Source organism: Kogia breviceps, chromosome 8, assembly GCF_026419965.1.
Source record: "Kogia breviceps isolate mKogBre1 chromosome 8, mKogBre1 haplotype 1, whole genome shotgun sequence".
Taxonomy (NCBI): Eukaryota; Metazoa; Chordata; class Mammalia; order Artiodactyla; family Physeteridae; genus Kogia; species Kogia breviceps.
The window spans coordinates 46,776,669-46,801,450 of NC_081317.1; the positions used below are offsets into that span (position 1 = coordinate 46,776,669).

The 24,782-nt window shown below is 36.1% G+C and overlaps 1 protein-coding gene across 14 annotated transcripts in view; it reads left to right on the top strand.

Moving 5' to 3' along the window:
* The window catches only part of LINGO2 (leucine rich repeat and Ig domain containing 2), a 1,237,500-nt gene that overhangs the window by 1,040,568 nt on the left and 172,150 nt on the right, over positions 1 to 24,782 (top strand). For 2 of the 14 annotated variants that reach the window (XM_067041374.1, XM_067041382.1), the window contains one exon: positions 6,869 to 6,909. The exons of the other annotated variants lie outside the window; for them this stretch is intronic. The gene's annotated coding sequence lies outside the window, so the exon portion shown is untranslated. The remainder of the gene's footprint in view (positions 1 to 6,868; positions 6,910 to 24,782) is intronic. 14 annotated transcript variants of the gene reach the window in all.

The window sequence follows — 24,782 nt, forward strand, 5'->3', positions numbered from 1 at the left end:
TGTCTTGCAGGCTCCCTAACCATCTTGAAGGGCCCTTCTTTCTCTGACTTTCCTTTACTACGTTTCTGTTACCCAGGGCTCTTCATCAGTACTTCAGAGATTTTGCTTCTGATAGCAACGTCTCCTCTGAGGAAATTCCTGTGGATAAACTTGGCAGGAGTGTAAGGCACTTCATTAGAAGCCTTCCCGTTGCGTCTGCAGACTGTGAGAAAACCACTGTTGACAAACTACTCAGAATTACAAAAAGAGACAACCTGAGCTGTTGGGGTTCATAGGAAGGCAGTCTTTTCTGTTTCTGAGCTTTTCAGTCACAAAAACATGATTTTTTTCATTTGCTACCAGAGTAAGAAGACTCGGAGGGAAATAAGAGTCAAAATAATTAAACTTATCCTGTGTAGTTAGTAAATTAACAAGGCCAATCCATTTAGGTACAATATGTGTGGCCACCTTCAAAGTGCTCGAATCTTCATTATCTAGGCTAATATCTTAGCTAAGTACTTGGGAGACCAAATGTGTAACCAGGAGGTTGCTGGGTGAGCACAGAATTAGGGCAGGGGCATGGATATGGGGCAGGCAGTTTGGACAGTTGTAGTACCCATGCTAGAGTAATGAACATGAGCTTGGACTCACAGTTACCTCAATCCAAAGTTTTTGTTCCTCTCAGAACTTCTTTACACTCCCTGAGCTCCAGTTTTCTCATCTAGAAAGTGCTCAGTAAGTTACGGTATAATATAGCATTACCATCATTATCATCAGCAGTATGATTCATCTAAGCAGCCTGGAAGTACATCCTTCCTCCTGCAAAGAGCTCATTCTTTTAGCAGTTGGTATGCTCAAGTTTACCTGAGGCAGTGGATATTTATATATATATGGGTATTATATATATTACATATATATACTGGATATTATTGGCTAAGTACTAATAAATTATTCCTGTCTGATATTCATCTTCCTAGATTCAATGCAAATAAGCAATTTATTTTTCCTTTATAATATCCCAGAAAAAACTTTTATAAATTATATTTTCATCTGCCTGAGGTTTGAGAGATGTATTATTTTCACTGGAAAATTTCAATCTCTGTGAACTTCATTTGCAAAATTGGGATTAAAATGCCTGTGTGATAAAATGGATGTGGATAATTTGGGATTGAATGAGAGCATCTATTTTAAAATGCCTACTACACTGCCTGGTGCATAGTAGTTTCTTTAACAATGCTAATTGGATCTACTGCATGTTTAAAAAAAACATTCCTTAGAGTGGTTACTCTCACTGAATTATACTGACTCCCTTTAGTTTCTGTTGAAGGGAGTAGCATTTTCTGGACTTGCCTCCAGTTTAGGGAGGATATTGTGTACTTTGAGGCCATCATGTCTGATATTATTGTTCCCCTTAATACATAATTAAGAGGTATGTAAGAGGAAATGGGAGAAAAACCTTTAGACCCAGCAAGCAAGGATAGAATCCCCAAATCTTCTTAGATATTTGTTTCAGTAAAGATCTTTTCTATTTTAGTAAATGATTCATTAGAAAGTAGGGCTTCAAATCAGTAATGGTTAGTCATCTGGACATACTACCTTGTATCGTCTATTTCCTCAAATCCAGAGTCAATTTTGTCTTTTAATTATAAATAGTTATGTACACTGGCATGTAATTTAGAATTTATTCTGTCATTTCAATGGAGCTTATTTTACAGAAAAAGAAGTAATTCATTTCCACAAACACATATTGGGCATATCCTATGTGCACAAGTTTTATGCTGGAAGTAGCGTAAACAATCTTGTGTTTTAAAATGACCATTCTATCAGGTGGACACTGAAGAAAAAAGAGTAGACATAAAGAAATATGACTTGTTAAGGTTGTGTGCAAAGGTGAAAACTAAGAGATTTTAAGTAGGAACGTATGGGACCCTCTTAGAGGCATAACTTTTCTTGTCTGATCCTTTCATGTTGCATGTGGCTTCTGTTTCCTGTTACATCTGGATTCCTGGCTCCAGGTTATTGAATTTGCTGGAAATCGAAGTACAGAGCAACTGAATTCTTATAGTAAATGTATGGTATTATCACGGTAAACTTGTTTCCCCAAAGCTGGAAACCATTTTGTGTCCATGGCTTACATATTTTTCTTAAATGAATCTGAATGCTCGCATAGAGCTTCTCTCCAAATAAGCTACCAATAAATAAAGTACCAATCATGAGAATTTCTGACTGGAATTCACAGAGGAGAATTAAAATTCAATAGCAGTTGCAATATACTCATATTTTTCCCTTCTGCCTCCGAACAGCTGGGGAGTCAGTGATTGAAAAGTAAAGCAAATTATTTCTAAAGCTTCTCCTAAAAGTAAGAAATGAAACAAGTTGAGTTTTCTGTTTTTGTTTTTCCAGTTTTCTTCATTGGAGAAAAACTGTGTTTCATTCCAACCTAATATTGTGTTCTTCCTTGTAATACAATATTAGGGCATTATTAGGATGAGATTGTTATCTCTGTAAGTGCAGTTGGAACGCATATTGAAAGTCTGTAGGTGTTTGAAAAGGGAATGCTGCAAAGTGGAAATTCATAACCTTTGATTATAAATTGCACAGTATCATTCATGAGAGCACAAAGGCTTTCTTTTCATTATGGAAACACAGGGATTTAATACAGGTAGAAAGTAATTTTGATGCCCAGAAATATAATACTCTGTGCATAAAGCCTGTGAATTTCCCCCCATCAGAAGAATAATATACAATCTATCCTGTGTCTTTATAAATAAAAACTCACTCATAGGCATGTGTCCAAGCAGACCAAACAATACAGAAATGGAAACACCATATTTTTTCTTGCAGTTTCTTTACATTTGGATCAGCATGTGTTCATGTTTGATTTATAATCTTTACAAATTGAAATTTGACTGCACAGGAGACGAGCGAGCTTTATTTTGAGCAGAAAAACAGTGCCTTAGTAGTCTGACTCAAAGTCTCAATTTTTCTTTATGGGTGAAAAAAAATATTGCAAGTAAACAAGTAGCCATGGTAATATAATAACTAGTAGGCTATACAAATATGTTTTAGATAGAAATTTGGGCTTCCACATCCAATCCCCCGCCTCCCCCTCTTCTTTCTCCACCACCCAAAAAGAAACCATCTCCCCAGCTAGAGGCACCTGCTACATAGTGATAATTGTCATAGCACTAGAAATAGAATGGGGTGATTAAAGCAAGTTCAAGTCTTGATTCTCCAGTACTGATTTGGGGTCTTGTCTTCTTTCTAGACATTACTCTTCTCGTTTTTAAAAGACAAATAATACTATGAGAATTAAATGAATGTGTATGTGAAGGTGCTTGGTAAAGCTCTTTTCACTGTCTTGTCTCGATCATATTTGGTTTCTTTAATGAAAATTCCTTAACCATGCTCTTCTTTTATTCCTTTTCCCAGAATATAACATCGTTCTGTAATACTGTATCCCACTACCTAATGTTAATTTAATCCCAACAAATTTAAGTTTAGGTGGGACCAAATAGCATAGCTTTAGTATAGAGGCATAGAGAAGTGCTCTCTCCTCTTAATATTTTAATCATAGATATTTGCATGTTTATTAAAATGAAAATTATAGACATTGACAAATTAGGAAGTGAAAATCTCTTGAAGAATACTATGCTACTGTTAGAGATAGACTTTTTATTTGTATATGATTTTACACTGCATGTCATTTTACAGTTGACTTTTAACATTTATTAATTCAACATGCAAACATTTATTGAACATCAGTGTTCTAGGCTGTGGGTTATAGCAGTAAATAATCTACACAAGACCTATACTCTATAATTATGTTACATTATATATGTGTATATATATATATATATATATATATATATATATTAGAATTACTACCGTTTCCACACATGGAAACCTATCTCCATGTATAGAGATACACTATAGCATATATATGCAACCCTCACAAATGGGCATTCAGGCTGTTTCCAATGTCTGACAATTTGGGGGGGGAAATGTCTTTCTGCACTGATACAAATGTTCACTAAGTGCAATTACTAGGTCAAAATTATTAATATTTCTTATTTTACTAGATATTGCCAGATTGCCTTATAGGAGGTTGTGCTAATTTAAACTCCCAGAAACAATAAATGTCTTATCATAGGACACAAACAGTGAGCTCTCTGATTAAATTTTTAAAACCTTATTAATAATTTTGAGGACTGTGAGTTATTTATCTTTTCCTCATTGATATTTAGGTGTTTTGTATATTATGGATATTGGTCCTTTGGTTTCTAGTTATACTGAAATTGGTTTCTTCTAAAGTTGTTGCCTATCAGTTTATGTTGTTTAAGGTAAGCTAATAGGTGATTTTTATTTTTATTTAAAATTATCAGTGTTTTTATGACTTTCAGATTTTGTCATATTTTAAGCATTTCCTACCAGCAAGTTGCATCCACTTAAATTTTCTCCTAGAACATTTTTTCAAAATAAATTTATTTATTATTATTTTTGGCTCTGTTGGGTCTTCGTTGCTGCACGTGGGCTTTCTCTAGTTGCAGCGAGCGGGGACTACTCTTTATTGCTGTGTGCATGGGCTTCTCATTACAGTGACTTCTCTTATTGTGGAGCACGGGCTCTAGGCTTTCGGGCTTAAGTAGTTGTGGCACGTGGGCTTAGTAGTTGTGATTCAGGGGCTCTAGAGCACAGGATCAGTAGTTGTGGCGCACAGGCTTAGTTGCTCCGTGACATGTGGGATCTTCCCGGACCAAGGCTCAAACCCATGTCCCCTGCATTGGCAGGCAGATTCTTAACCACTGTGCCACCAGGGAAGTCCTGTCCTAGAACTTTTGTGTTTTCATTGTTTACATTAAAATATTTGATCCACTCTGAATTTTGTGTAAGAAATAAAGGCTCTAGCTTTATTTCAAATTGCTTCCTATTGTCCCATTGACACTTAGTTAATGGCTATTTTCTACTAAATTAAAATGTCATTTTTATACACATGAAATTCCCACATATTCTTGGGTTTATTTTGGAGCTCTCTCTTCTGTTCCACTGATCTATTTTTTGGCCAGCACCATACTCTGTTAATCAGTTTATGTCTTTATATTAGGTAGGTTTATTAAGCCCTGATTACACTTAAGATTTATCTGTGCATTATTGTATATTTATTCTTCCAAATCAATTCTAAAATAAGTTGGTTGGTATTTTTATGGGAGAGCAGTGTTTCGGTTCTAGATTTATGTAGGAAACATTGATAGCTTTACAACATTGAATTATCTGATTCCAGAACAAAATATGTCACTTTCTTCAAGTCTTCATTAGTTCATAATTTCTACAACCTCTGTATTAAGTTTATTCTCAATAATTTTTATGGTTTTATGGCCATAGAAAGTAGGATTTTTTCATTAAATTTTCTTCTGAGTCATTGTTTAGGATATAAAAAATCTTCAGTAAGTTCTCATATTGGGCTTCTCTGGTGGCACAGTGGTTGAGAATCTTCCTGCTAATGCAGGGGACACGGGTTCAAGCCCCGGTCTGGGAGGATCCCACATGCCACGGAGCAACTAGGCCCGTGAGCCACAACTACTGAGCCTGTGCGTCTGGAGCCTGTGCTCCAAAACAAGAGGGGCCGCGATAGTGAGAGTCCCGCACACCACGATGAAGAGTGGCCCCCGCTTGCCACAACTAGAGAAAGCCCTCCCACAGAAACGAAGACCCAACACAGCAAAAATAAATAAATTAATTAATAAACTCCTGCCCCCAACATCTAAAAAAAAAATTAAAAAATAAATAAGTTCTCATATTAAATTCAAATTGATTTTATTTGGGATTTTATAGTAACAATCATATCAACTTTAAATGATTATAGTATTTTCTTTTTTTAAATATTCATAGTACTAGTGTCCAACTTTGTCAGCACATCCAGAATCATAATAAATAGCACTGATGATAAAAGTTACCCTTAATTTGATCTTGACTTTAATTGCAATGCTTCTACAATATCACCATCAAGTCTAAACATCATATTGACCTTTGGTATTTTATACATATATTTAGTGTGTATATAGGTACATGTGTGCATGCATAAATATAAATTCATGTTTAGTTAAGTATTACATAATCCTCATTTGTAATGGAAATGTTGAATTTCATCAAATACTTCTTAAGCATCTACTAAAGGGATTATATGGTATTGTTCTATTGATCTATTCCAACAGTCAGTTACAATTATTGATATGCTAATGCTGGAATATCTTTGATTTTCAATAATGTCAAACTTGGTCATAATGAATTATTCTCACAATATACTACTGGGTTTTGTTTAGAGTTTTTTTTTTTCGTTGATCATAAAAAGTGAAATTAGTGTAATTTTGTCATTTTGGTGTGTTAACTTTCTCAGGATTTGGTATAAATGTTGCTCTGGATTTGTAAAATAATTAGGAATCTTCCTTTATTTTGTTGTATTTTGTTATATTCTGAGGTACATTAAATATCATAGGAATTATGTGGTTTTTTTAAGAATAAAATAATTTAATTTTGAAATCAAGTTTGGCACTACTTCAGAAAATAGCTCTTTGAAAACGTTGTTAATATCCTCCGTGATTATTGACCTGTTAGTATTTTTATCACTTCTTAAGTCAATTTTGGTAGTTTGTCTTCCTAGAAAATCAATCATTTTATCTAGGTTTTCAAACATTTAATTTCCTCTATAACTGCAATTCTTTTCCCTTATCAAACCACAATCAGTACTTGTGCTTTCTCTGTCTTTGCTATATTAGGCTAACTAGTGGTTGTTCATTGTATTAGTTCCTCTTTAAAGCACAAACTCCATAGTTTTTATTCCTAACTTATTTTTGCTTTTAATTCTTCTTTTCTCTTTCTATTTTCCATCAAGCCTTCAGTAGAGAGCTTCTCTTATCTTCCACCTGACAAGAGGTAAGAAGCAAGATAAGTCCTAAAAGTTCTTGTTGCTGTAGTAGAGTTGCAATTTAATCCATAGGGAAGGCAAAAGATTTTTAGAGGGAATTTTCTATAGATTAGGCTGATCCACCTGGCTACTACAGCCTGACCAAAAGGATACCACTGGTGAACTTTTTCAGAATTTCAGCACCCATCTTCTTATCGATCCTACTGCCTCTTGTTAACTAGAGTTGATTTATAGTTTTGCCCTAACCTGACATTTCTAGGGATGAATAAATTATAGGCATAGAAAACAAAAAAGAATCCCCAGGAATATATTTTAATTTGATTGGATTCACACGGTTTTTTGGAAAATCAAATATCTGTCTTTTTGGGGGGAAGACCTGATTTCCCTTTTCTGGAAATCTTACTAGCTGTGTGATGTTGGACAAATTGTTTAACCTCTTTATATGTCTGTCCTCATCTGTAAATTGGGGATAATAATGGTAGCTACTTCCTAAGGTTATTATGAGGATGGAGTGAATTAGGTGAGTCAGTATTGCCAAAGTGCTCTGAAGAGTGCCTAGCGTATCACATACAGTGAGCACTGTTTATGCATTCATTTCAAAAACTTCAAAAACCTTGAGATTACTGTGGGTGGCAGTAGGGTAGGATGATTATGTAGGAATTGTTTTGGTTCTTCTCCTTCCCAATTCTGACACATCCTAAAGGTAGAGATTGTTGTAAAAAGGAGCCCAGAGATAGCAACCTGTCTTTTGACTATCCAGGAAGTTTAGGACCGACTGCTCACTTTTGACCTGTGGGCAGTTACATCTGAAGGGGGCTGATTGTGGACCGGCTGGTAGTTCATAACCAACGAGGGCTGTGTGCTCCTGTGGTGATTGCTACCATATGAGGGGCCAAGTAGGGATAAAACTTTCTCTCAAGATGCTATTTAAAAATAAAAAGTGGAACTTTATTGAATCATTTTTGACAGTGAAGTACAATTTTGTCCCTTCCCATATGTTTGCTCAACAAAGACATGGAAATCAGGACTAACCTTAGCACAGAGCAAATCAGCCACAGGGCCTCAGGCCGCAGTAGCTTGGGAGAGAGAGAGCCCTAATTAGAAAGAATTCTGATCAAGGAATCTTAGGGTAATGAGCCTGGGAGAGAATAAAGTAGTTTTTGCCACTTTAGTTGAAGCTATTCATTGGTGGGTGGGGGATTTGTGGGTAGAGGGAAGAAGTTTTTAAATATAAAATTTATTTTAAAATATTTAAAGAATGCATAAAACTGGGAACTTCAAGACCTTCTGTTCAAATTTCATATCTGCTGAAGCAAGAGAGAAAATGTGCGGGGGAGGAGGAAGAAAGGATATTAACACATAGTTTGCTCAAACATGGAGCAAATGTTTTCCAAGTGTTCACAACAATAGGTCAGAAGTACATCCCAGAACTGAATTAGAGTACAGATACCAAGTTCTGACTCTAGCTATAAATCAAAATTTACTCTTTAAAAAAAGATGGTAATGTGGTGGTCTTGAGAAAGCAATTTGACGTTCTTAGAAAATAGTGTATAAAAACATAATTTTATAGGCTACTTCAGTCTCTGCAGCATTACAGAGCTGCTTAAAACACCCAGTCGATGAACTGGTGTGCAGGGCAGAAATACAGACACAGATGTGGAGAACAAAAGTACGGACACTAAGGGGGGAAAGTGGCAGTTGGGGGTGGGGTGGGGGGATGAATTCAGCGATTGGGATTGATATATATACACTAATATGTGTAAAATAAATAATAAGAACCTGCTGTATAAAAATAAAATAAAATTCAAAAAAAAAAAATAAATAATAAAATACCCAAAGTCTACAAATAAATCCCTGGTACCTCATAGTTTAGACGATAAATTATCGAGTGTATAAAAAACTCCCTGTAGTTAACACTGCATATTCTACTGCTCTCAACCTTTACCTCTTCCCCACCTACCCCCAATATCCTTAGTAATCACTAGGGGTTTCTCATATGCCTTCCTCTTGAAACCAGGTAAGAGCACAGCATTTCTTTCTCTGGCCTAATAATACTGGCTTGGAGAACACTGTAACAAAACAATGAAGGATAGAGAAAAGAGAAGAAAAGGTTCGATGTTTTTCTGCCTGATTGGCCTCCTTCACGACCTGACGGCTCCCCACTTTTGTTCCTGCCTCTATTCTTCACTGTGTTCATTTTGAGTGGGTTGAATACCTGGATATTGAGCTCTTACCTTTCAAAGTTTTCTATTGCAAAATATCCTTACTGGACTAAATTAGCTACAGGAGTCCATCAATTCTTTAACTGGGGTTCAACTCAAGCCCGTACTGACATCATTATGTTGACCTAAACCATTAAAACAGCTAGTTATTTTACCAGAAAAACAGGTTTATTTCAGAACAGCAAAGAATTGCAGTTTGGGACATGCAATCTATGGTGACCACAGACAAGTCCAGGGAAGGAAGCCGAGGAGTGTTGCGTTATAGAGGAGAGGGGGGAGTTCAGAGGGGCTATTATAAACAAAGTGTCCAACGGAAGTAACTAGGAGCTCGAAGTGTACTGGTATTTCATTGGCTGAACTGTGACAGTCTCTCATTGGCTGGGCTGTTGCCAGGTGAGGGGACTATCTCCTGCTGGGTAGTAAAGTAGTAACCTTCTTGTTACTTGTTAGAGATGGAAGAGTACCTTTCTTCCTGTTGGTAATGCAATTGACATTGACTGGTAAGTGATGTTTTTGTTCATCAATTTCCACAATTTCTTTTTACATTCTCATTGTACTTCCTCAATCCCCAGATGCTTTATCATATACTGTCTTGCATAAGCTTCCATTTGTCTTTGTTATTCATGTTTGCCAAACCAGAGTGTAAGCCCTCTCTGTTGGCAGGAGTCTTGTCTTTTGTTGGTGGTGTTTGATTATTACTACCTCCTCTTACCCTGCCCCCATCCTCGAGCACTTAGCAGAGGTTTAAACATAGTCAGTAGGCTTTAGGCCATTCTTGGGAAACAGAATTGAATATATACCCAGTAGATAAAGTCTACCACTTACTATCCCAATTTCTCTAAAATTGAAATTGACTCTTAGAAAAAGTTTACATATTGAAACTCTTATTCCTGGATTTATGGATGCTGTTACACTGAATCCTGGAACCATACGAATCTCAATAGTGCTTTTTAAAACTTCCTATTCTCAGACTCCTCCCCTGGAAGATTCTGTTTCCTGTGAATGAGCTGGTATAGATCCTGGGAATGTGTACCTTTAACAAGCATCCCAGGAATTCTGGTTTGTAGCCAAGTTTGAGAAACACTGTGCCAACCAAAGTAAGCTTATATCTGGGAAACCCTAAAAAACAAAAGTATTTTTGTCATTCAAACTAATTTGTCATTCACAATCAAGCTTAAAGGAAATTGCAGATTATTTCTATAATGCAAGACCCTTAATGCAATTATTAAAGAACTCTAAAGATCAATTAGAAAGAGAAAAACAAATATCATATAATATCACTTATATGTGGAATCTAGAAAAATGGTACAGAAGAACTTATTTGCAGAACAGAAATAGAGACACAGATGTAGAGAAGAAATGTATGGACACCAAGGGGGGAAAGTGGGGTGGATGTGGGATGAATTGGGAGATTGGGATTGATATATATACACTACTATGTATAAAATATATAACTAATGAGAACCTACTGTATAGCACAGGTAACTCTCCTCAATGCTCTGTGGTGATCTAAACGGTAAGGAAATCTAAAAAAGAGGATCTATGTATATGTACGGCTGATTCACTTTGGTGTACATTAGAAACTAACACAACAGTGCAAAGCAACTATATTCTAATAAGTTAAAAAAAATTTTTTTAATCAATTAATTTTCAAAGGGTTTAAACTAATTTTATCTTTTCATCTGTTTTTCTGTACACTCTTCCATCCATTTGTCCCCATACTTTTATCTGACTACCTACTCACCTACCTATCTACATCCTACATATCTATTACTAACATTGTTGATTTAAGGCATTCCTGAACAAGTAGTTTATCCTTTCTAAGTTAACTATATGCTAGAAGTCAAAACCAAAATTTTTTATAAAAACTACTTTGACCTAGAAGGTTTAAGAATTACTTCTTATTTAACTGAATTTTTCCTTTGGATTGAAATAACTCTTGAAAATTTCGCCTGGGAATCTGAGTTGTTTGTTGCCTTTTCTTATGAGTAATTTACTGGCAAATATTTACTTGCTATTGATTCGAAAGCTTAATTTTCTCATTTTTATCACTGGGTCTTCTATTTATGTGCTTTTGTTGTATGCTGAATACCTCCTCTTTTACCTTAATGTTTATCTTTCACGTGTAAAACTAAACTGAAAACCTCCTTCTTCTTAGTCATTGCTCAGTCCATATTGAAAATGTTGAACAATCTGATTCACTAGTTCATCTATTTCCTTAACCCATTTAAGCCTATTTGCCCATTTGCCTGCTCCTTTCAACATATTTTGCAGTTCTGATCCTCTGCTACTTGAAACTGAAGGGATGTGATTTTATTGGGCTTCCATATGAAAGGGATTATCAACTTCAAGAAGTGAAATATCTGTGCAAAACCAAAATAACACTGTCCTTTCTCCATCTAAAGTGTTTGGCTGGCTCTTCATTTTTCAGTCATCAGAATCTGCATTTGACTTACCAGTTTTGCTTTTTTTGACTCTCTAGGGCTCTGAATTTGAATATTCCCACCGGGGCACGAAGCTAAAGGATCTAATGTATAAATAAATACCCAGTTAGGGATTTTCCCCAAATTGGCTGTTTATTGCTGCAATTATAGAAAATGCAAGTTGATTTCTGAGTAGGGCTCACTTGCCACTCAGTTAGGGGGCATCTAACTGGTGGGATCTGGACAAATAGCCAATTGAGAGTGTTTATTCCAGAAATTCAATTTTGCCCATGTATCTGGAATTGGTCAAATTGAAATCTACTTGAATAAATTTTCAGTCACAAAACTCCATATAAACCAAATAGAAAGTTATTAATCCATAATGAGAATTAAGACTGCCAACTGAATCACAATTGTTAGATCATCTGGTCAGTTAGGAAAACCAGAATGAAAAGGCAAAACAGATATTTACTTGGCAAGAAGGGAACCATATAAATGGAATTATTGGTGGTCTAAAGGGCAAGTGTCCTTAACTCATCAGATGGAATCATTAATACTTTGGGATATTTCTGCCGATTAAACCAAAATCCTCAGGATAGGAAGGTCAGAGAATTCTTTCCTCAAATTAATGCTAGCTATTCACTAAGAAATTGAGATTCCCTTTACTTCATTTCATTAACCTAGTCTTTCTGCAGATGTGTAAAACTATTGATAAGGTGTTTGCTTTCTTTGACATTATTCACCTTACCCCCCTCATTTTCTGATCCAGACCCTTTGTTGTATACATGAAATGTGTTATGTTGTAGTTAGGATTCAAACCCAGATCTATCAATAAACCCATGACTAATTTCTTTCTCTATTTAAGATACTTATTTTAAGGTAACACTACACATATCTGATTTCAGGTGTTGGCTTCATTGCTTTCATTCTTAGAGGATAAAATTATTAGGGATTTGTGGAAACATCTTATCATTAACAGTGTAAGCTAATAATGTATGGTATGTAACTTTAATTGCCACAGAAAAAGAAAGTAAATCCTGATCAGTTTCAAAGGAAACTGGTCTTTGTGAAGTATTCAAGTAAAGGAAGAAAGTTGGGCGACAAAGGCAGTTTCTTTTAGTAATCCATCCATGAAAATCTTGTTTTCACGGCAACCTGGAAATGTGCTGAAGAAGAGTATCTTTTTTTTTTTTTTCTTACAGTTTTCCAATAAGACTTCTACTTGGTTAACAATTCTAGCTAAGAATTGTGCGTGACAATGAAATGTCATTACGTGCATAGACTAACAGGAGATTGGAATGTATCCCATGGTGTAATAAAGTCTGCAGAAGTTAGTAATACAAATCAATACAAAATGACTCTTGGATCACTTGAAGTATTACATAATGAAGTACTATGGTTTGGGGGGAACATTTGTTTGTTACATGGATTTTCCCAAGCATTGTAGGATATAAGCTCCTGGCTACTAAATGCCACTAGCATCCTCCAGTGTTGTGACAACCAGTGTCCCTAGACCACATTTGCAAATATCCTCCTGTGGGTGACGATTCTGCTCCCAGTTGACAACCACTGAAAGAAAGCAGGAGTAGTTAGTAAAGGGTACATTTCTAAAAATTCTAAAGTGAGTGCCAGGCCCATTATTTCAGAAATATTGGTAAATGAAGGCCTGTTCTAGATCTCAACACCAGCTAATACCATGACAGAAGTAAGTTAACCTTTCTCTAATCAGCTAACAAGAACTTCCTTTTCTCATTAATGTTGAATAGCTGAGGCAATTTTCTGCATTAGGATCCTCAATCAAATGTTAATTTGAACATTACTGGTTTGGACTCAAGATCATATGTTTCCAATATGAATTCTAATTTTATGTTGATGATTAATGATTATATTAAGTACACTATGGAATAAAGAAATTATCAAAGAACACTTCATTTATTTTTTTAAAAAAATCTTGATTTTTCTACCATGTGTTGAGCCATATAATAGGCATTAGAGATACATTCATGTTTGAGAATGGCCCTGTCTTTGTGGAGCTTACAACTTAGTATGGAAGGCAGAATATTAACCAAATAATTAGCAGATACTTTCTTTCTTTTTTTTTTTTTTTTTTTTTTTTTTCTTTCTAGCAGATAGTTTCTTAAGTAATGTAGAAAATGTATGTACAAAATGCTATGGGAAAATTCAGGGGGTGGTGGAAACTTGAATTCGATTTTGAGATGTGAGTAGAAGTTTGCTAGAGAGAAAATGGTTTGCGGTGAGAGAGAACTTCATGGGCAAATGTACAGAGGTATTAAATAGCAGTAGCTCAGTGAGGATAGAATAGAAAGAAATGGCAGGAAATGAGATTAAGTGATATGTGTGCATTCAAAGATTATGTGATAAGAAGTATGACTCCTCCTTTTTGGTAAATATAACGTCTGCTGAGGAATTGTAGGTGACAGGGACAAGTGATTTAATTTAGTATGCAGACTTTAAATCACGCTATCATGTGCATTAATCATACCTGACCCACTCAGTAAACACCTCTGAGTTTGTGTTACAGATCAAACTTTTCATGTTTTGGAAATTTGGAGGGGAAAAGTTTCTCATTGCCTGGCCTCCCTCAGCTCTGTGTCGACGGAGAATATTAAAGAGCTTTTCACAATAACCCAGAAGTTTTATTTTCTTTTTATCTTGTGATGTCTGCTAGTTTTTAAGTCCAGCTCTTTAGGTCTTTAAGATTTAGATTTCTTTAGATGGAACATTAAGATTTTGTTTTGCTTGAGGGACCGAGGTTACCTTGAAATTATTGTCTATATTTGCATGCATACAGTTCTCATATAAAAATAACTTTTACTTCAAAGACATTTCAAGAAATTTGAGAAGTGCTTGTAAGATGACTTGAAAGATAAGGCATAAATAACTTCAATTAATAATCATGAGACCAAATGTTATCCAAGTGCATTAATAAATGAGTTCAATGGTCCTTTTAGATTATTCAGAATGACCCAGTTTTGCTTTTTACCCCCAAAATGAAAGCATAGATTTCTCATTGCCAGTACTTGTAATGTTCATTGTGTTTTCTCTCATTTTCTAAATTTTGTGATACCTTTCTTAATTTCTAATATGCACATCTCAATGTATTTTGTAAGCAATTCTGTAAACCTTTCTGGCAGTAAAATTCCTTTATAGTTTAAATTAAATCTCACAGTGGGAAAAAAAAATTCAGTGAAAAGAGCCAAGAATCTAAGCATTTCTATTGTTAATCATGAAAAATGCTTCACTTTCTGCCCTTTAATTAAAATCTACATTCCTCTTATCAGTTTTGCTTTCTGCATTTGTGCCCCAGTGAATATCCAGTTTTGTAGCTGTGAGGCTTGTGTCATAATTGGATAATAAGAAAAGGGAATAAATTTAAAACAAGGATATATTCACTTGCATAATTTGAGTTAAGTAGACCTTATTCCGTATGCATATGTACCCACCACGTGTATGTATATTGTATAAATAAGAGTGTACCTAACCCGCATTTTAACCAACTCCAGAAAGCTGTTGGAAGCTAAGCTTTCTTTTGTCGAGCAAATTGCTGATTGTCAAGGTTATAACTCTGGTGACTTTTTTAGTAATAACTGAGATGCCAATATAGTCTTTGCTAAGGTCCAGACCCTGCATCACTGAGTTGGACAATTGTGGTTCTCCCTCTGAGGTAGCAGATAATGATGCACTCAGCAGGGCCACTCTAAGATTTTTGATACTTAACTAACCTGAAAAATAGCTCCAGGCATGACTGAACAGACCACTCCCTCCTAGAAGCTAAGCCTTTTTAAGGATCACCGATAGCTGAAGGGACAAACTTTTAGTGAAATTGGCCATTAGGGGAGAAATAACCCATTCTTTTCTTGGACAAATAAAGGGTCTTTCATATTAGATATGGGGGTAATACTTTTCTCACCTTTCTTATCTCTTGCTTTTTCATTTGTGGAATGTAGGGGAAGGTTTTGCTTTTCGGAATTCCAATCTTGTGCAGACTTACTGATGTATGTTCATTAAAATGACCATGAATGTACTAGTTTATATAAATTCTTTAGGATTGATAATTATAACACTTATTTTATATGCTTGTTAATATTAACATTATTAGCCTTTTATATGATGTTCTCGGAAGAGGTCAAGGATATAAGTACCACTATTAAAGGAAGTTGAGTAAAGTTCCTGATTATTTTAATGAGTCACTGAAAAATGTCTGCTTTTCAAAGCAAGGCTATAACTTCTTTAATCAGAGACTGGTGAAGTGAAAGAAAATTACATTATCTCACTACATCACTTATCTTGGGTTCAAATGTGAAAAATGGCCTCATGAAAAAAAGTGCACCAATTCTGCATTTGATGAGATGAGCAGAATTAAAAGATTTTAATTCCCAGCTCTGTCACTGACTAATTGTGTTGGAAAGGCATCTTTCTTTGTCTCTCATGTAGTATACAGGTAGGCAAAGCACATTTTATAATCTTCATCTATGTATTTTAATAGAGGTAGGGATTTTTAAATTATTGCAGTTGCTATTGAAGTAAAACAAAAAAAGAAAAAAAAGAAAAAAATCTGAAGGGTCCAGGGGGAGAAACTGAGCTGTGTTCTGGGTTAATTGATGATTATTGGCCTTTAAGCTTTGGAGAAATTCACTAAAATTGGATGGTGAAGGCTAAGTGTCTTGAGTTACAGGGGACTAAGATCAGACCTCAGTCACTTGTTACTTTGATTTAGGTGTCAAAGTTGTCTTGAGCAAGTTTATTAACTTTTCTGAGGCTTATTATCTTTATAAAATTGGGACAATATCTACCTCCTAGGATTTCTATAAGGATAAACTTGAAAATATATATAAAGTATTTAGCCTCAAAGCTAATAGTAGCTATATATCTTAGAGGAATTTTATTTCTAACTATTTCCTGAAAGTGTGTAATTCCTGAGCTGAACAGAAATGTACCCTCACATGCAGTTTCTTTTGTTAGCTTGTCTAATTATCCAGGTGTGAATGATTTACTTTGCATAAATTCTCTAGAAACTCTTCCTGTCTCCTCATGGGACCAAAGATATACCAGAATATTTTTTAAAGGAAAGATAACAAGGGACCAAAGATATACCAGAATATTTTTAAAGGAAAGATAACAAGTTTATCATTAGATAAAGTTTGATATGTCTACTTTATTTAAATGATCAAAATCTTAAAAGGTACTATGTCTACCATTATAAAAATCTGTAATAATTCTTCATTTATTATAAGAGGAAATGAGCAAATAAGACTTTAGAAAAAATACTTTTCTATCAAATAGCTATTGGCTTTTTTATGTTAAAAAATTCCAGTAACCCCCCAGGAAGGGACTACAGTGTTTTAACTGTCTACCTTTGGGTGGTGCCTTCATATTGTGCATAATCATCTGCAATCCAGGCCCAAGTTTTCTCTTCCTCTCTCAACTGAGCTTAGAGAACTAACCATGAGGCCATAGATGCAGGCAGGGAGTGAGAAGACAGTGTAGCAGGAATGGGAACCCTGGGCATTTGGGCCACCTGTTTCTGTAACTTACACATTCAGAGCCTTCTTGGGCCTGATCGTGTGTATACTGCTTCTGTTGGATGATGAAATGTTGCTGTGCACACCCAGCTTTCTGGTTTGGTGGGTCAGATAACACCCAGTTCGTGATGGGCAGCTCAGGTCACACGGTAAGTTGGTGGCCCATGGTTAAGTGTTTAGTTGCTATTAAGGCCCAGTAGCCGGCCAAGAGCTGTTTCTCAAAAGGAAAGTAGTTTTCTGCAACAGATGGCATGGCTTTGTTCCAAAATCCTAAGAGCCTGCACTGTGATTCACCTATAGGGGTCTGTCAAAGACTCCAAACACCATCCCCATTTGCCACTTACGCTTCACACACCATTGGATCTGTTGGGTCCTGTGGATAAGTGGCAGAAGAGCTTGCACAGCAGCCTGGACCTGTTGTAGAGCCTTTTCTTATTCTAATTCCTACTTAAAAATAGCAGCTTTTTGGGTCATTTGGTAAACCTGCCAGAGTATCACACCCAAATGAGGAATATATTGCCTCCAGAATCCAAAGAGGCTCACCAGGCATTTGGCCTTTTTTTTTGGTTGAGGGAGGGGCCAGATGCAACAACTTGTCTTTCAGTTTATAATGGATATCTCAATATACCCCATGTCACTAGATCCCTAGAAATTTTACTGAAAGAGGAGTCTCCTGAATTTTTGTTGCCTTTATTTTCCATCCTCTGACACACAAATGTCTTACCAATAAGTCTAAGAGGAATTGCTGCTTCTTGCTCATTAGATTCAGTCTGCATAATGTCATCAGAATAAGGGACCAGTGTGATATCAGGGTATCCCTGTGAACTGAAGTATGAATTGGGGCTGGAGAATTGATATATCCATGAGGTACAATAGTGAAGTTTTATTGCTGGCCTTACCAACTGAAACGAAACTGCTTCTGGTTGACGGGAACGGAGAAAAAAAGCATTTGCCAGGTCAGTAGCTACATACCAGGTACCAGAGGATGCATTAATTTTCTCAGGCAATGAAACCAACTCTAGTACAGCAGAGTTGCCATTGGAGTCATCACCGGGTTACGTTTATGATAACCCACTGTCATTCTCCAAAATCCATCTGTCTTCTGTACAGACCAAATAGAGTTGAATGGGGATGTGGTGGTAACAGCCACCCTGCACCCTTCAAGTCCTTGATGGTGCCACTAATATCTGAAATCTTCCTAGAAATACAGTATTGCTTTTGGTTTACTTTTTCCCTAGGTAGAAGTAGTTCTAGTGGCTTCTACTTGGCCTTTACTACTATAATAGCCCTCACTCCACAGGTCAGGGAACCAATGTGGGGTTTCTTCCATCTGTTCCAATTGTGCATTCTGGAACTAGGGAAATAACCACAGAATGGGGTTGGGGAACTCCTGGAGCTCACTGTGAGATGTACCTAAACTAAAATTTCATTGATACCTGACCTACATAAGCCCCTACTCTTACTGGTGGACCACAGTGATGTTTTGGGTCTCCTGGAATCAGTGTCAGTATCCATTAGTCCCCAAAAGGTCTGATTATTTTCTTTTCCCCAGGGCAAAGTTACATTGGCAAAAGGCTGTAGGTCCCTTTGGTGAAGGTTGGGAAAATATTGACAGTATAAAATTTGGACAATGTACCTGGGTCCTTCCTCAAGGGAACCTGTTCTCCCCTTCACTCAAAGAGTTCTCGGTCTGCAAACTGGCTCAATAGTGGGAAGTGAGAGGCTGTGACTTTCAATTTTTATGATTCAGGTTAGACTTTTGTTCACTTGACATAGAACTTTTCTGCTTATGAAGATCAAGTGAGAATTATAATAGGTTTTCTATCATTTCACTCCTAGAACAGCACAAACAACCAGCCAATGCTGTAAGTCTGGATTGCTGCTTTGACTTTGCTGTCTATTACAGTAACTATGTCCACTTTGCTTTAAGCAGTTGAGCACCACCACTTGGCCCCTGCCACCCCAGGATCCAGTTACTATCATTACATTTAAATATCCCAATTCAGTGACTGTACTTTTCATTGTACTTGGAAATTTTCACTATTATCCACTGGCCTACAGAGAACAGTGATCATTCTTCAAAAATATCAGAACTCTGCTCACAAATTTGTATCTCACAGCCTGGTGTGGGTGAGTTTGTCATAAATGACAAATCCACTATAACATCTAATCTCCATAAACCTTTCAATCCCTTCCTTTACATTAAACCAAGTCAGGTCAGGCATTTCTAGCTGACTCACTGAGGGACACCTTTTAGTCCCTATTTCAGCTAACCAACCAAATTGTTAGAGCCCTTCCTAACTCTGTGAACTACAACATTAAATGTAGAATCTCTGCTTGATGAGCCCATACTGATAAATTCAGCCTAATCCAACTTTGTTTCTTCCACCATTATACCACAACCTTAATATCTATTCCAACATACGTTCCCCAGATCTGTCTTTATAAATTAGAAAGCTCAGATAGTTCTTTTGGAGTGTAGAGCACCTCGTCATGGTTGTAGTTTGTACCTCACCTTTAGGGACCTGCCGGAATTTGAATCTGGTTATAGGTCTAGATTCAAAAATGGGTAGCATATTCAGAGGGAAATCAGCATTGTCTTGCTTGAAAACTGCCTCAAAGGAGGCCATTACTGTTTCCTCCCGGCAATGAAAGTTAATCTCGTTAAATGGGAGTGGAGAGTCTATTTATTACCCTGGGGTTGGGGAGGCCACTTCTAACTGGATGTGGGCAGGCTACTCCCACTGGGGTTGGGATGGCCTCTTTGGCAAAGAAGATGCATCAGAATTGAAAGTCTCAGTGTCTCCGGTTTCATCAGAGTCTTCCCACATATCCCCAATTTACAAGATCCCATTCTTTTTCAATCAATGCTACTATTAAGTAGACACCCTGAAAGACTGGAAATTCAACTTGCCTTGTAACTCAGCCAATCACAGGATGAGATTCTGCTTTTGATTTGCAAGAAGCTCAGCCCTAAGGCTATAGGAAACAAAGGTTTCCTGCAGGGCACACATGAAAGACTTCAGGTTATTTGTGCAGTGCTTAAACTGGGAATTTGAGTCCCTGAGCTCATCCTTTTCTTTCACCACTTTGTCCAGTGACATTGGGAGCAGCAAGCCAATCTCAGTACTTCATTAGTTTTCCTAAGATGTTCAGAAGTATCATATACCCAGTAACTCAGCTCTGTACTTCTTAATAAATGGTTAACAAGGAGTGTCCAGTGGATATATTTTGCATACCCCTATTGGCAGATCATGCTATGTATTATCAGTACTTTCTTTAACTACTGGAAATGTCTTTAAATCTAATCAGATTTGAGAGCCATTTCCAGAAACCCCAGGGCCAATTCAGAAAACCTGAACATTCTATTCCTTCTAGAACCACTCTCAGTACCAAAATATATAGTAGTCATAGTTCTCCCAGTAAACGTGAACCAGTAGGCTGGATGGATAAATGAATGAATGAATGGATATATATAATACTGGATATATTTATATAGATTGAAATGTAGCTATATAAAATCAATAATGTTATTACTTGCTTGATAATTCAAGGTGTGCAAAGACCTAAAGTTTGTTGCGTGTTTTTGGTGGATTCAGTCAGCCTCTACAAAGCGATGTGCTAGATGTCAGTACTAGCACATTATAACTAGAAGATACCCTGGAAATAAGTTATTTTTCTTTCCTTTAGTCATCAGACTTTATCAAAGGCTGATTGTGTGCTAGGTGCTTGACTATATAGGCCTTTGTTCTTGGGGAACTTACATTTCTGTAAAAGGAGAAAAAAAACATCTAAGAAAACAATATAATTAATGAGATAATTATGGTTATGATGAGGGTTAGGAAAGAAACTGTATGATGGAAGAGAATTACTAGTAAATGCCTTAGATGTTAGTGATGGGCTGGACATAAGCCTTTTTGTGACAATATGTTGAGACTCAGCTGTGGGAAGTTCTAGAGAACCATGTTTGAAGTTGAGGAAAAATATAAATAAAAGAAGATTAATGTGGCTGAGTGAGGGGGGGGGGAAACTTGAAATTGGCGAGAGTGAAAGCCAGTAATTCAAGACAGACCATGGTACAGAATTTGAATTTCATTCTAAAATCCACTAGTGGCTCTTGGAGGGTTTGAAGAATGGTAGTGACATGATATAATTTGTTTTGAATTTTACTTTTGAGTAGATAATAGAGCCATAGAGTGCATAAATGAAACAGTGTAAGAGGGCTTTGCTTTGTTCTTTCCCCATTTTTGTCCTGAGTTCATTTTTCTGTTTTCCATTGTCTATGTTTCTCATGTGCTCTTCTCAATCTTGCTTTTTTTCTTCAGTGATTTTACTTTCTTGAAAAAGAATTATCTCTTGGATTCTACCAGTTCATGTTTCATCTCTTTTCATTGTCCAAACATCTCTTCCTTGAGTTCTTATATTACTTCCTTAAGAGTCTTCTTTCATGGCATCACTTCATACATTTATTTAACTCTATGGTGAAATACTTGATAACAATTTTTACGTGTTCCATTGTGAATTTTTTTGAGAATATATTTCATCCATTAGTATTTTTTGCTGCTTCTTAACACCTTCTTCATAGAGTATCTTTATAACTATGCTGTGTTCAGTACTGTTTTGTTACTTGTGGTTGAATCAGCTATTTGCAAGAGGTTCCTATTTGGTGGTGTTGGTAGCTTTGCAGTTCAAGGGCTCCTCCTTCTTCTTTTCAGATTTAGACTGTTACTTTCCTGTATAGCCAGCTTCCTTTTAGCCCTCAAAGCCTAAGGTATCCAGTAGTTTCTGCTGCCATCTCTGCATACCCTTGTCCCTGTTCCTTCACCAGCCACAGGCTTTAAGGGGAAACATCCTTGTGGTCCAAATCAATCTTCAGTTGTAGGATATGTTTTTAGTGTCATTGTCTTTGATATGCCACTACTATTAGACATATCACCTTGACAGCTGTTCTCAGCTGGCAGCCTCCTTAGACTCAGTCCTGTTTATTGCAGCTCCAGTGTCAACTTTAGATTTTACGTTTCAAGGGATTCCTCACACTTAGGGAATGTATCCATGCTGTGCTTTTTGGAATCTGTTACCTCTGAGTCTCTAGGTACTTTTCATTCAGAGCCTTCTGGGTGGCTCTGCAAGATCTTAGCTGCATTAAAATTTTAGCAGCAGGAAAATATTATTTGGAGTTGTAGTTTCTGTTTCCTAATATTTCTGGATACAGAAATTGAGTGATTTTTGTTTTTTTAAAATGTATATTTGTTTGTTTCTTTGTTCTCCTTATGCTTAATGGTCTCCAAGAGGAGTGATGAGTCATTTTTAGGTAAACTATAACTATATGAGCTCTATAATCATGTTATATTGATATATTGATCTCTCTTTTTTATTTTTTTATGATCCGTGTAGCTGCCAAGTGAAAAATAGATTGTAGGAGACAGCAGCAGAAATAAGGAGAAGAATTTGAAATGACTTCAGTAGTCCAGGCAGCAATAATTGTGGCTAAGACTACATACAGCCTGGCAGCCAGATAATAAGTCATTGGATCTGAGCTGTATTTCAAATCTGATAGGACTTGGTGGGTGGAGTGGTATGTAAGGGAGAAAAAGTAATCCCAGAGGAGTCCTATTATTTTTTAGATTTGGGGGGTACTAGGATAGATGGTAGTGCTATTTATTGGGGGTTCATTTTGGATGTGCCACTTTAGTATGTTGGATAATATTTTAAGACATCTGAGAAGAAATGGCAAATCTGAAACTACAGTTGAGAGTTGTAGACTGGAGATGTACATTTGAGTATCAATAAATTACAGATGGCATTTTAAATAGGACATTTGATGAAATCATATTTAGAGAGAGTTTAATGACTATCAAGGCCCCCAAACCAAACCCTAAAGGACACCAACATTTAAAAATAAAGAAAATAAAGAAGCCAGCAAAGGAGAATTGAGGAGAAGCAGCAATGAGGTGGACAGAAACCTCATTTCGCTCAAAAGGACTGAATTCTGTGACCCATGCCTCCAAGCTGTCCATCAGTGCTTCTGAGCTTTTCTCTCAACATACTGTTCTGCTCAGCGACCTAAGATAATTAATACTTCAGAAATGCACTCTTAGTGCGCAGGTCTACCTGGCAAGTAACATTAGGTTTAATTTTTCAAACTATCTGTATGTCGTTAACTTCAATTTCATATAGCTAGTCCAGACCTTTTCTCAGAGCTCATATATCATCCTTTTAATTGACAGTTCTACTTGAATAGATAATAGGATTTCAAACATATTTCCATAATTATAGAGCAGACATTTAATATGGAAAAAGGTAATTATTTTCTAGTTTTTGATGATAAACCATAGTAATAAATCCCTTTCCCAATTTAAATATAAAATAAAGCATAGTTGCACAGTGTATAATGTGCATTAATATATCTGGTATTTCCTTAGTAATATACATATTCAAGAAATAACGTAATTAAATATTTCATATCCTTTTTTGTTCTTTTATCTTCTTAATCTCTTCAAAGGTTACTTATGAATAGGACAATCGTAGCTTTCTTAAACAATTTTGATCAAATAATCTTCTTCTAAATAAATGTCAGATGCTTTATGTTTTGATATAATGAGGCAGATGCCTATTTCTGCCTTCCTCTAGATTTTGTGACTTTCAAGTTACTTATTACTAGGGTATTTATGTTTTTAAAAAATGTATGCACTAAAAGCCTTACCCACAGCTCACTGAGTTTTCTTTATGAATCTGGAGATTACCTTTTCATGGACAAGAGTATCTGCTCACATTGATGTGATATCTCTTTGGAACAAGTGTCGGCTATTGATATTCACAAAAGTGCCCATTGCACGCAAACAGGTCAAGGTCAGCTTTGTTTTCCCCTTGAAAAGTGTATCATCCAAAGGAAGGGCAGGAGATGCTCTGGGACCTAAATGACACAAAGTACGTTCCCCTTCATGGAACAACAAACTTAAACTCAGTCTTTTCATCGAGTCAAAATATGAAAGCCTGAGTCAAAATACGAAAACCGAAAGCATTTGTAGTTTTATTACATGTGAAAAACCTGATTTATTAAAATGATAGGCCTTGACATCAAGGGATAAAAATGTATAAAGCAGTTACTAATTAATTTAAGTTGTACTTGAAAACTTTTTATCTGTCAAACCATGTAACTTCAGGAATCTAAAGAACTGGCCATAGAAATGAAAAGTTGTCTAGTTGATGTACCTGAAATGGTTATCGCTCTGACAACCACGACCCATGGCATCTGCCTTCTTGCCTTAGAAAGTCTCTTTAAAGCATGCTTTTGATGAGGAGATATAATAGGGTTTGGGAAAATCACATTTATTAAACTATGTGAAAAAAAATTTTTAAGGACATTATCTCATTTTATTTTCCAGTAGCTCTACCAACAGGTGTAACTCAATTGATATATTTATAGCCCATCTATGTTGACAAAATTTTGAGATGGTTTTCAATAATTCAGTCAATAAACCAGAAAATAAAATCAGGGTCAGTGGAAACATAGATGGTAAATATATAATGTGGGGAAAGATCATATGTACATAGGCAAGCTTTACATATTTAGTAAATTTAGTAAAATAAGTTACTAACATTAGGCTGTATATTTAACTTTGAGCTCTTGGGCACTAGTATAACCATACCTCTTTGACAGTGGTAGAGATTGAAGTTCAGAGAAGTTACCTCA